General features: G+C 38.6%; 1 protein-coding gene and 1 pseudogene across 1 annotated transcript in view; both read right to left on the bottom strand.

The window, feature by feature from the left end:
* Nucleotides 1–9,472, bottom strand: part of LOC103602501 — a 10,380-nt pseudogene extending 908 nt beyond the window's left edge.
* Nucleotides 1–11,410, bottom strand: part of LOC103602500 (CLIP-associating protein 1-like) — a gene marked incomplete at its 3' end in the record, with an annotated part of 123,122 nt that overhangs the window by 75,687 nt on the left and 36,025 nt on the right. The gene's annotated exons all lie outside the window — the stretch shown is intronic.

Raw genomic sequence — 11,410 nt, 5'->3', positions numbered from 1 at the left:
AAGAGGGGGAAGGGGGGGCGGGAGGGGGCAGGTCAGGGGGAAATGCCTCCAGGTGGTAATGTACCACACAGAGACGACTGCCTGTTTCCAAATTAGTTTCCTTTGAAAAAAACACACAAAAAAACCCCATGGGATACATACCCCACAATACATTTTAGTACACATTTTAATGTACTGAGAGACTTGGCCCTGTAAACTTTCACCCACTACACTGGAAAGACACTTAGCCAATGCTCCCTCAACTACTATCTCCTGAAATGAGGCTGCTCTGCAAACGGACTGTTTATTCCTCTGAGGCCTCTCTTTCTGCCACTGTTTGGCTATTCAGGGACAATTTAAATCCATAACAGGTAAACAAAGGCAGACAGTGATGGTGCTGAGCCAACCACAAAGAAATGAAAGAAGAATATTACACTGAATGCTATAAAATAATCACAAAGCTAGTTAAGTACTTAGTATAAGTCAGCACTTATATGTCAACCACTTTCTATGAACTCTTTTACTCTCACAAGTACCCTATGAGATCAATACTGACTCCATTTTACAGATGAAAAATTAATGCCTAGAGAGAGGTTAAATAACCTACCCAGCATCACAAAGCTAGTGAGGGAAAGAGTAAGGGAGGCATGCAGATTCTCACCCAAACAGTCGGACTCCAGACTCTAGGCTCTTTAACTTTTCTATTACAAATTGCCTATTTTACAGAGCTGAAGTCACCTTCAAAGAAAAGAGGGGAAAGAAGAGCAGCAACGAGAAATTGATAACTGGAAGCCCCAACATCGCAAGTGCTTTCTAAACATCTCTACAGCTTGGGAGCATCTGCCAGCAAGTCACAAAAAACAATAGTGTAATAGCCAGAGGTAGGTCACAATTTCAGAGAATGTAGAAGGTAAAGAAAGAAATTGCCAAAGTACAATTTAGAACACAACTCCACAGAGACTAAGTACATTAGCTCTCCTTTGTCGGTGGTCGCATTTCTGGAAGTGCGTCCCCTACCTAGGGTGTACCTAATTTTGGAGATGGTGACAAAACAAAACAAAACAAAAAAAGATCAATTTCTTTAAAGAAAAGGATCAAGATCTCATCTATAAAAATAAATCTTTCTACCAAGCACTCGAGGTTTCTTTAAAGAGCACAGTTACCTACAAAAAAAAAATAGTAACTTCTAGATGGCTTCTCGTTCTGCCACATTCAACATGACCACTCCACTTGCTCCTTTAGTTAAAGATAACAGACCTGGGCAGAAAATAAACAAACACATACCTAATATAAAGATGACTTGCGCACAAAACTAACATTTTTGAGGGCCCTATAGTATTCTTTAAAAAGAAAGAAAAATTTTAAATGCCAGTTGTATTATTTTTTAAATTTCCAAAAATAAAAAACTTAATAAAGTAGTAGATAAACATACCCCTATAATATTCCCCGCCCCCCTTTCCCTGACCTAAAAATGACTCTACTGACAGTTTGGCATATGTCACACCAGATTTATCTCTATGCACAGATGTAAGGTTTTCTTGAACTAAACTATGCTCAATCTGTATATATGCATATGTTTTAATTGTGCCCACATTTGCTTGAGCTTTGGGGTCCTGTAAGTCTAAATCCTCCTCATTCATGTTATATGAACAGCTGAACATTAATGTAGCAGGGTCCCAAACAGAGCCAACCCTCAGGACTGGGCTGGTAGCACACAGTCGGCCCCCACGCAATACTCACTGTGAAGAGAACTGGCATCTCCCACATGCTCTGAACATACTTCTCTCAAAGTAGCATGGCTGGGCAAATCAGCTGATCCTGGCTAAAAAAAATTATCACAGGAGAGGAAAGACCTGGCCCTAAGAGAACAGATCTGGACCTGAAGGGAAAAAGAGGAGTGCAGAGAATCTATTGCTGAGAACAGGGAGACGGCCCGGATCCAGAGGAGGGCTGGAGATTAGGCCAGAAGCTTTCCCTTTCCTAATCCCCTACCATATCCCCTTCTGAATTTCCTTACCATCTCCCCTTCCTTACTAACTTTAAAACTACTCCATTTGGGACCTCTCACAGAGGTAAAGGGCCCAGTCTGGCTCTCAGAAAAATGTAAGTGATGAATAAACATAAGAGGCTCAACTTCACTAGTTTCAATGCCTATTTCCTAGTTACAACCTGGGAATGGTTTTAAACAGGACAGGTATGTGGTGAGTGCACATTTGAAATGTTAATGCAGTATTATAACTTTTTATGTATATCAATACATAAATGATTCAGAGTTTCCATTTTTAACATAAAGAATGGCATAATACTCATAAAAATACTGGTATTTTGGTACTAGAATTCCAAAATTTATTATAATAATCAGTAAGGATAAGTCCTTTGGTTTAAAGGGGCTGGGGAAGATGGAAAAGTTCTCACTTGATCACATAGCTAAAAGCCCAAATAATAACGGATCATCATACAAACACAGAGACACACGATGCCAAGCACTGTGGAATGCTTGGTCATGCTTCATGTCTCTCACTCCTGACCACCCTGAAGTATGCAGTAGTCTCCTCCTACAGACAGGAAACAGAGGCTCAATGTCATGCCTAAAGCCACACAAATAATAAGAACTGTGATGCAAACTTGGGCCTCTGATCCCAATGTTTGAATCTTCCCACTAAACTCCCATGATCTCCTAAGTAATCTAAACTATGAAGTTCTGGTCAAATTCATGATTCTCCCAATGGTCACACTTGGGCCATGTGCCCCCAGAAGCCCACTTTCTTTTAGGGGAACTGATCCTCCTTACTCTGTCCCTGATACAAGTGGGAGCCACCATTTTCTTGCATAGCCATGCTTCTCTGGCCACAATGAGTGGGTCAAGGGTTTGTGGGTTTGGGGTTTGTGGTTGTTTTACTCCACAATGGGAAGAAAGAGACCCTTCATTCTCCTGGTGGAGCTGCAACATGTGAGACGGTGCCCAGTGAACAGGTGTGCAACACTGGGGAGAGGCCTGTGTTCCAGACAAAACCACCAAGCAGATGAAAGCACAGTCCTCCCCACTCAAGTGCCCAGTGCTGTCCCTACAGTGACTTCAACCACCACCCTGACAAGTGACCTGCCCCAATAACACCCCTTTTCAGCTTAAACTGATTTCAACTGAGATTCTGTTCAATACAAAGTCCATCCGACTTACCTCCCATGATCGTGAAGATTACTAACAGTCATTTTCTTTAAAAAGCTCTTTTTTGAAAAGCATTTTTTAGGTTAGGCTAGAATCATATGAAGAATCAAATAGGATCACACCCCTACTTCTCACTGCCAAACAAAAACAAAATTACTATCTATTCAGCATTATTTAGCATCTTCCACTTTAGCTCCATTAAGACGAGCTGACATTAGGTTATAGTAGGTGTGAAAGCACTTGGAAAAAGGAAAGGAATATTCCAAAGAAATGAATTTGATGTTTTTTTTCCCTCAAAACTCTCTTGAGAGATAAATCAATATTATTCTCATTTTGTGGAGGAAAAAAGATAAGGGGATTAAATAACAACAATAGAGAGACCCAACTTTTCTAACTCATTTCAAAGTAGACCTTGTCAAAGTGTCAGGACTTCCTTCTACTTACTATAGACATCTGCTTCTCTGCTAATGTTTAATACACCCCAGACAGAACCAATTTTCATCAATCATGTAAGGGGGAAATGGGGTTGATAAAATTAATTATTTTCTCTTAAAATTTGCTCTTATCTGAAAGTTTAGAAGTGGAAGAAATATTCTCCAATTTTGCTTCTAGCAACAAACAGATACCTTTTGCCTACTCAAAAAGAAAATATCAAGACAAAAGGTAACACCAGGAGTGGTAGGTAAGGAGGCATTCATGCACCACTGAGAGGTGGGCAATCTGGCAAACTGTGACCCAGCAATTCAACCTTTCAGGACTTTCAGCAGAGAGAAACGCAAGCAAGTAGAAACATAGGTTATGTACAGGATATTAGGTGCAGTGATACTTATGACAAAAAAACTAGAAACAGCCTAGATGTTAGCAACCAAGTATGGATAAAGAAATGATGGCTAAACCTTCACAGAAGAGAATATTGCATTAAAATTATTTTAAATCATTGTATAAGTGAAATAATTTATTGATTGGAAAGACGATCATTACACATATTTAACCTAAAAAAGGTCTGCCAAAATAGCATTTGTAGTACGATCAGTCTTACATAAACATTCTTTCCATCTTTTTTCTATGAATGCAAACAGTAAAATAGTTTTCTTGAGGCAAAAGATTGAGTGATTTTCAATTTTTTTCACCATAACTTCTGTTTGTTCGTGTTTATACAATAGGCACATATCACTTTTACTATAATAAAAACAAAATTATTTCTTAAAATCAGCATTTGCAAAAAAACTTCAATTAAGCAGCCTCAAGAAATGTATTTGAATAGTCTGTTCCCAGCATATGTGTATAAATCACAAAGCACATAAGGCTTAGAACGATAAGCCAAAGTAAGAAGTCAAAGACAAAGACATCTCCACAGCTATTCTTCTACATGTTCTTAAACATCATTTGGTGGTTTTTATTCTTAAAATACCTTCTCTAAATCAAAAAAAAATCAAATGCATTGCGCAGGAAAAGAACTTGGCCATCTTTTTTCTTTTACAAGTCTACCTACAGCCAATAAATTGTGTTCTGAAGCCTGAAATCTTGAACAATTCTCAAATTCATCCCAGTCCTTCATATGTCCAAACTAATACCAAAAACCACCCTGTCCTCCTCCCTAATGTCATTACTCAAATTTGCTTCTCCCTCACTTTCCCCTTGGTTCTAGTCCATACCACCTTCATCAGATTTCTAACTCCTCAGGCAATCAATCTTCAGCCCTCAGTGCTGGCTGTGCCTGGGTCTCAGCTCTCCCTGAGATCCTTCGATGCCTTCCTTTGCCGTGTGAGTCAGTAACAAGGTCTTACTAAGGTACCACAGGGCAGTCTTGTCAAATTGCTCCTCTAGGCTCCTCTATCTGGGAAACTTGCTGAGCTTAGTTGGTGTATGACCAGCCCACTTCAATCTCGGAATATTAGCTCTATCAATGACACCTGCAACATCCTCTGTAACAGTCTGCTCAGTTATCTCATCCTAAAGAGTCCTCTCATCCACAAAGCTTTTAAGAATGATTAAACACAGAGATTCCTACCAGGCATCAAACCTTGCACAAAGAATTTCCTCCCCATCTATAACTTCATCCATTTGGCCCACAGTGGAAAAGTCCTGTTTAACAGCTCCCTCTGCCCTATCCAAAATTCCATGTAAAAAGCCACTGTAGCTCAGATAATTCCTCCAGGCTGACCTCTCATTCTTTACTTCAAGCCATTTTTATCTGATTTCTCTGGATTCTTTACCGTGGTCATTGACACAGACTCTCCCTGTAAAAAGATAACTAGGTGGGGTCTACCAAGCTTTTGGTTTTCTTTTTACTCTGATACTTTCTGACGGTTCCCCCTTAGCCCAAGGCCTCAGCTGGTAAGTTCTGTCTACTGCTGAATAACCTGGATCTAAGTATTCTCCTCTGTGTCATCCTTTTCCACATTTGCTTTTTTCTTCTCCTGCAAAGTGTCCTTTAAAATCTGCTAAATGCAGGAAGACGTTTTGCTACTATGAGCCTTTTTATATTCCCATTATAATAATTATGAAAACTTATAGCTGACCATCTCTCCATTTCTACTTTAGCTGCCAGGAAACCCAGAGTCCAAACTGAACTTCATCACATTATTTTATTATGAGTTCATTAAATTATTAGGTTACCTTAAATAATTTGTGAATATAAATGCACCTAAATAATTTAAATATTAATTAATTAATAATTAATTAACTTAAAACATTTTTTCTTCCTTCGCAGTAGTTCCTCCTTGGGATAACTATCAAAGTATACACTTCGTTCTATCTATACAAATAAACATAGGATATAGAGCTCAAAAATATATGAGGCCAAATAATAAAGAAGGAATGTTAGAATTAGAAAATCACCCTTTGTACAAGGCTAAGATATCTACACTAAATGAATCAATGCACAGTACATGCATGTATTGAAATGACACAGTATACCCCATAAAGACATACAAATACATGTTAAAAATAGAAGGAAGTTAGGGAGCGAGGGAGAGAAGAAGGAAGAAAGAAAGAAGGAAGGGAGGGAGGGAGGGAAGGAAGAAAGAGAAGAAAGGAGGAAGGGAGGGAGGGAGAAAGAGAGAAGGGGGAGGGAGTGAGGGAGGGAGGAAGGAAGGAAATAAATCACACTTTGGCAGTCAGCATAGTAATAATTGTTTTAGGCAAGAATTATCAATGGATGCTAAAACAAGTAGGTACAAGTTTGACAGAAACAGGATATTTGCCTAGTCTCAAAGTATGCCCCCACAACATAACAGTTACAAAAAGAAAAAAAAAAAAGAGTAACTTTTTGAAGAACCCTGGCAAATACCTCTTTTACCAGGTAGGATAAAAAGATGTCATGTGCCTCCTAATATGATGCACTGAGGACACAACGTCACATCTGGGGGTATTCCTGCCAAAAGTGAACAACCTTTATTTAGGCAGGAAGAACCATCAAAGAAGCTCAAACTGAAGGACTATACAAATTACAAAGTGGCCTGTATTCTTCAAAAGTATTAAGTCTAGAAAGACAAGGGAAGACTGATGACGAACTGTTCAGAGTAAATGGAACTACATAGACATGAGACCTAAATACAACATGTGCTCTTGCATTGGATTGTGGATCAGGAAAAGAACTTTTTAAACTTTTTCTGTAAAGGACATTAGTAGGACAGTAAGTGAAATTTGAATAAGGCTTGTCGGTGAGACATTAGTTTATCAATCTTAATACTGATTTAGATAACTATACTAAGATTACGTAAATGAATGTCCTTGTTTTTAAGAAATACACACAAGTATTTAGGAGCAATAGATCACTGTATCTAACAACTTACTCTCAAACAGTTCAAAAACATAATAATAAGCATATAGAGAGGATGATAAAACAAGGAGCACAGGGGTCTGTTAACACTGGGGTAAAAAATTAACAATGGGGTCTGGGTGAAACATACAAGAAAATTCTTTGCACTGTTTTTTGAATTTTCCTGTAGGTATGAATATTTTCCAAAATAAAAAACTTAAATGTACATATGGTCACGTTCCACTAATACCAAAGAACTATTTTAAATACGCTGATCTTAAATATTTTTTGTTTATTTGCTTATTAGGTACAAAATGAGTTGCTTCTCTCTCACTCAGGATCGAGTCTGCTATAGTAATCATTAACTGTTACACCCTTTATGCTCCAATATATGCAACTATTAATACTGCTGAAAAATTATAAAGATAAAGATGAATATTTTCCAAAATAAAAAACTTAAATGTACATATGGTCACGTTCCACTAATACCAAAAAACTATTTTAAATACGCTGATCTTAAATATTTTTTGTTTATTTGCTTATTAGGTACAAAATGAGTTGCTTCTCTCTCACTCAGGATCCAGTCTGCTATAGTAATCATTAACTGTTACACCCTTTATGCTCCAATATATGCAACTATTAATACTGCTGAAAAATTATAAAGATAAAGAAAGTATTACATATTGCTTCAGAGGTGGGCTCTAAAGTCAGACTATCTAGATTAAAATCCTGCCTCTGATACTCTCTAGTCATGTAACCTCAGGCAAGTTTTTTCACTTCCCTTAGGCAGTGTCCCCAGCTGAAAAACAGGAATAATCACAGGGCTTATCATATAGCACCTACCTCATTATTGAATGAGGCATCGCATGCAAAGCACTTAACATTGTCTGGCACAAAACTAGTGCTTAATAAATGTTATTTATTAGTAAACATTAGCTATCATCTACTTATCAGCCTCATTGGTGGCTCCATGTTCTCACCCCAACTGTTTTTCTTTTTGCTTTGACATTCAATTTATGATTTCTTCTATTATATGTATCTTTACTTAAATTTTAGTTTTCTGAAACAAGTCAAAGTGTTAAGTGTTAAAAATGAAAAGAACAAGTGGAATCCTCCTAAAAGAGGGGTCCTTAATCAATGGATCAGTTTATACCTTTAGGATTTAAACTCACCCTTCACAGAATTCCCGGTCAGCTGCTGCTCTACTCGGGGACTTTATTATCCACACTGCACTACTCAAGGATTCATATCTTATTACAAAAGATCTGAGGCCTCTGTTTTGGGGCACCGGCAAAATGGCAGGGCTATAGGAAGATAGCAACCTCAGTCCCACATAAAAGTTAATTTTCTACAGATCTTGTTATCATTTGGTCCAATAAGTACATAATATCTTCATCAACTTCCTTTTACTAACTGTATGCTACATACAAAGCACTACACTGGCACCTTATATGCACTGGTTCACTGAAACCTCATAACACAGTGCAGTAGGTATCATCAGACCCATTTTGGTTTTGTTTGTTTGTTTGTTTTCCGGCAGCTGTCCAGTAACAGGGATCAAGTCTTGGACCTTGGTGTTATCAACAGCGCACTCTAACCAACTGGAGCTAACCAGCAAGCACAGACCCACTTATTACAGAAGAGGAAGTATGTTCAGAGAAAGAAAGGTACCTGCTCAAATGTGTAAGTGGCAAAGCCAAGACAGGAATGCAGAGGGTTCATACTCAAATCTGAGTTATTTCCAATATACTTTGTTGCCCTTGCATATACATAAACACATATTTAGGAAGAAATGCCATTAATTACATGCATCAAGGACACCATTTACTCCACAGTCCACATAAATCTTCTTGAAATAAGCTTTCCTAAGGTTTTTTGCTTTTGCTTAGCATTGCTCACTGTAGCTTTTCTACTTACAACAGAGGCACCTGTCTTTTTAAATTACAATGGAGGAATTCACCAACAGGACAACACTGCAAGGAGAACCAGGGAAGAATGGACAGCCTCTAAAAGGAGGCATCACTTGGTGGCAGCACCAAGCACTTAGCCAAAAAAGGAAACAGAAGTCACCAAATCTGAATCCAATAATCTCTTCTGGCTCTCCTCTCAAGGACACAGGAGGGAAATAAAAAACCTCAATTAAAGCCAGGATTTTGGAAATAGGCAAGGGAATTGAGAAGAACCTCCCCTACCTGTCAACACATTCCCCTCCTGCCCCTAAACATACTTGGTCCAGGGGTAATACTGTGCTCTGTAAAGAAACTTAGGAGAGACTAAATCTTCTCATCTATTAGTGCTGCCCAGAAAGGGAGGAACAGAAAAGAAGAGAGGCTTCTCAGAACCCTTTGCAGCTTACCCCTTCTGATTCTTCATGGCTCTATTTAATTCCACTTCTCTGTTAAGTCCTCTCCAACTAAGCACACCCTAACAATTTTTCCTTCTCGACACTACAGCATTTATACAAATTCCTATGCTGCAATTTTGCACTGAATTATTTCCTATTCTACAATGTGCAATTGTGCATTGTCCTCTGATATACCTACCTGTTCCTCCAACCAGACCATACGGACCTTCAGGGCGGAGACAAAGGAAGCCCTAGGTTAATAGTGAACAAATTTCAAGATTAGATTAGCTAGGCCTAGATAGCTTGGGCATTGGTCCATATAGTGTTAAGGTAGCAGCCGTGTGTGTCCATCTTTTCCTACCCAGCTCCCAGTGTGTTGCATAAAGACCCAGGTTCAAGTCCCAGAAATCTTACTAGTTCTGTCACCTTGAACAAGTCCCCTGACTTCTTTCAGCACCAGTCTTCTCATCTGCAAAATGCAAATAACAATATCTACCTCATATGGTATTATAGGTTAAAAATGAAAACATTTTAGCATAATTTCTGGTACACAGTAAATGTACTATAGCCATGGGCTATCATTATTATCCTATAATATTAAGGACAAGTCCATAATCCCTTGTCTAAAATTCTAGAGGCCAGTTGTATTCTGGAGTACAGAATTTTTTGGACTTTAGGAAAGTAGTGCTCACAGTGTATATAATATAACCCCTTGAACAGAATTTGGGGTAGCAATACACAATCAAACATATCAATATTTTTGCAGTGATACATGTCCTATGCAGGTAAATAAAGACTATAAATAGTCTCATGACAGTTCACTTCAGGTCAAATGACAAACGAGTTACAAAAAACACGAGGCTTTCAGAGCTTTCTGGATTTGGGAACTGCAGAGTGAGACTTGTGGGACTTTATTCATAAATGCAGCAGGACCCCCACTAGGAAGTTTTGTTGCCAGTGAGCCCACTAAAGGTATGAGTGCTTGCACTGGTGAGGATATGAAGCTGCATGTTACTACACTTTTGGGAAGAATAAAAACTGTCAAGATGACCCGGGAGAGCTACACAGCACAAATTCTTCTCAATTCCCTCCAGGAGTCACAGCCAAGGCAGCCTCTCCAGTACAGATCACTCTTAGCCTTTCATCCTGTCTCACCTACAGAAGAAGGAGGAGAAAAAAAACAGAAGCAGCTGGAGGTATAAGCAGAAACCTACCTCACCATCTTTCCCTTTCTTTAAATTTTAATCAAGGAAAACAGGAAGAAGAGATCAGATCAATGAGAGCAGCCATATTCAAAATTTGAGGTTATTTTTATTTTTGATGTCTGAGTAATCTAGAAAAGCCTCATGAACAAGAAGAGTCTCCCATTCCTTCCAGGTCTCCCATGGTCACTTTGACAACATGAAATGCTTCCAAGTTCTTCTAGGTAGAACAGTACCCCCACAGTGTAGCCCTGGTGGTGTTCTGGATGTATGATCACATAGATAACAAATTATTCAACCCTCAAGATGATTTCTGCTAACAAGAAAGTCCAAGTCCAGTTCACTGTAGACGATCAGTGGTGGGCTAGCAGAATTCAAGTTGATCCCAATATGAGTCTGAGTATGAGAGCTAAAAAAAGGCAATTTTTTTCTGAAATATCATAGAAGGTAGTCCAAAAACCAACTGCACTCTATTTAATCTAAACTAATGCTCCCTGGCCCCATTCCCAAATTATATGCAAATTATAAGCCTTACTACTCTTCCCCCAGATGAATGACTAACAGACCCCGCCACTGAAGAAAAAGTGTGTACTTAAGTGGCACATAGCAAAAGCTCAATGTTCCAAATGCAGGGGCAGGCAACCTATGGTCTGAGGGCCACCTTGTGTAAATCAAGTTTTACTGAAACACAGCCAAGCTCATTCATTTACGTATTGTCTGTGGCTGCTTTTGTGATACAATGGCCCAAACTAGCAGAACATTTGCAAGAAGACCATATAGCCCACAAAGCCTAAAATATTTATTATCTGGCCTTTAAGAAAAAGTTCATTGAACCCTGTTCTTATGAAAGGAGCACTGGCTAGGAAATTAAAGAGACCTATATTTAAATCTCAGTTCCATAATCACTAGTAGAAATTATCTCATATTTCTGGGCCTCAGTTACCTCCTGTATAAAA

This window comes from Galeopterus variegatus, unplaced genomic scaffold (assembly GCF_000696425.1).
Source record: "Galeopterus variegatus unplaced genomic scaffold, G_variegatus-3.0.2 Scaffold4173, whole genome shotgun sequence".
NCBI classification, from domain to species: domain Eukaryota; kingdom Metazoa; phylum Chordata; class Mammalia; order Dermoptera; family Cynocephalidae; genus Galeopterus; species Galeopterus variegatus.
The sequence above is the reverse complement of the archived record's forward strand: the minus strand, read 5'-3'. Positions and strand labels throughout refer to the sequence as shown.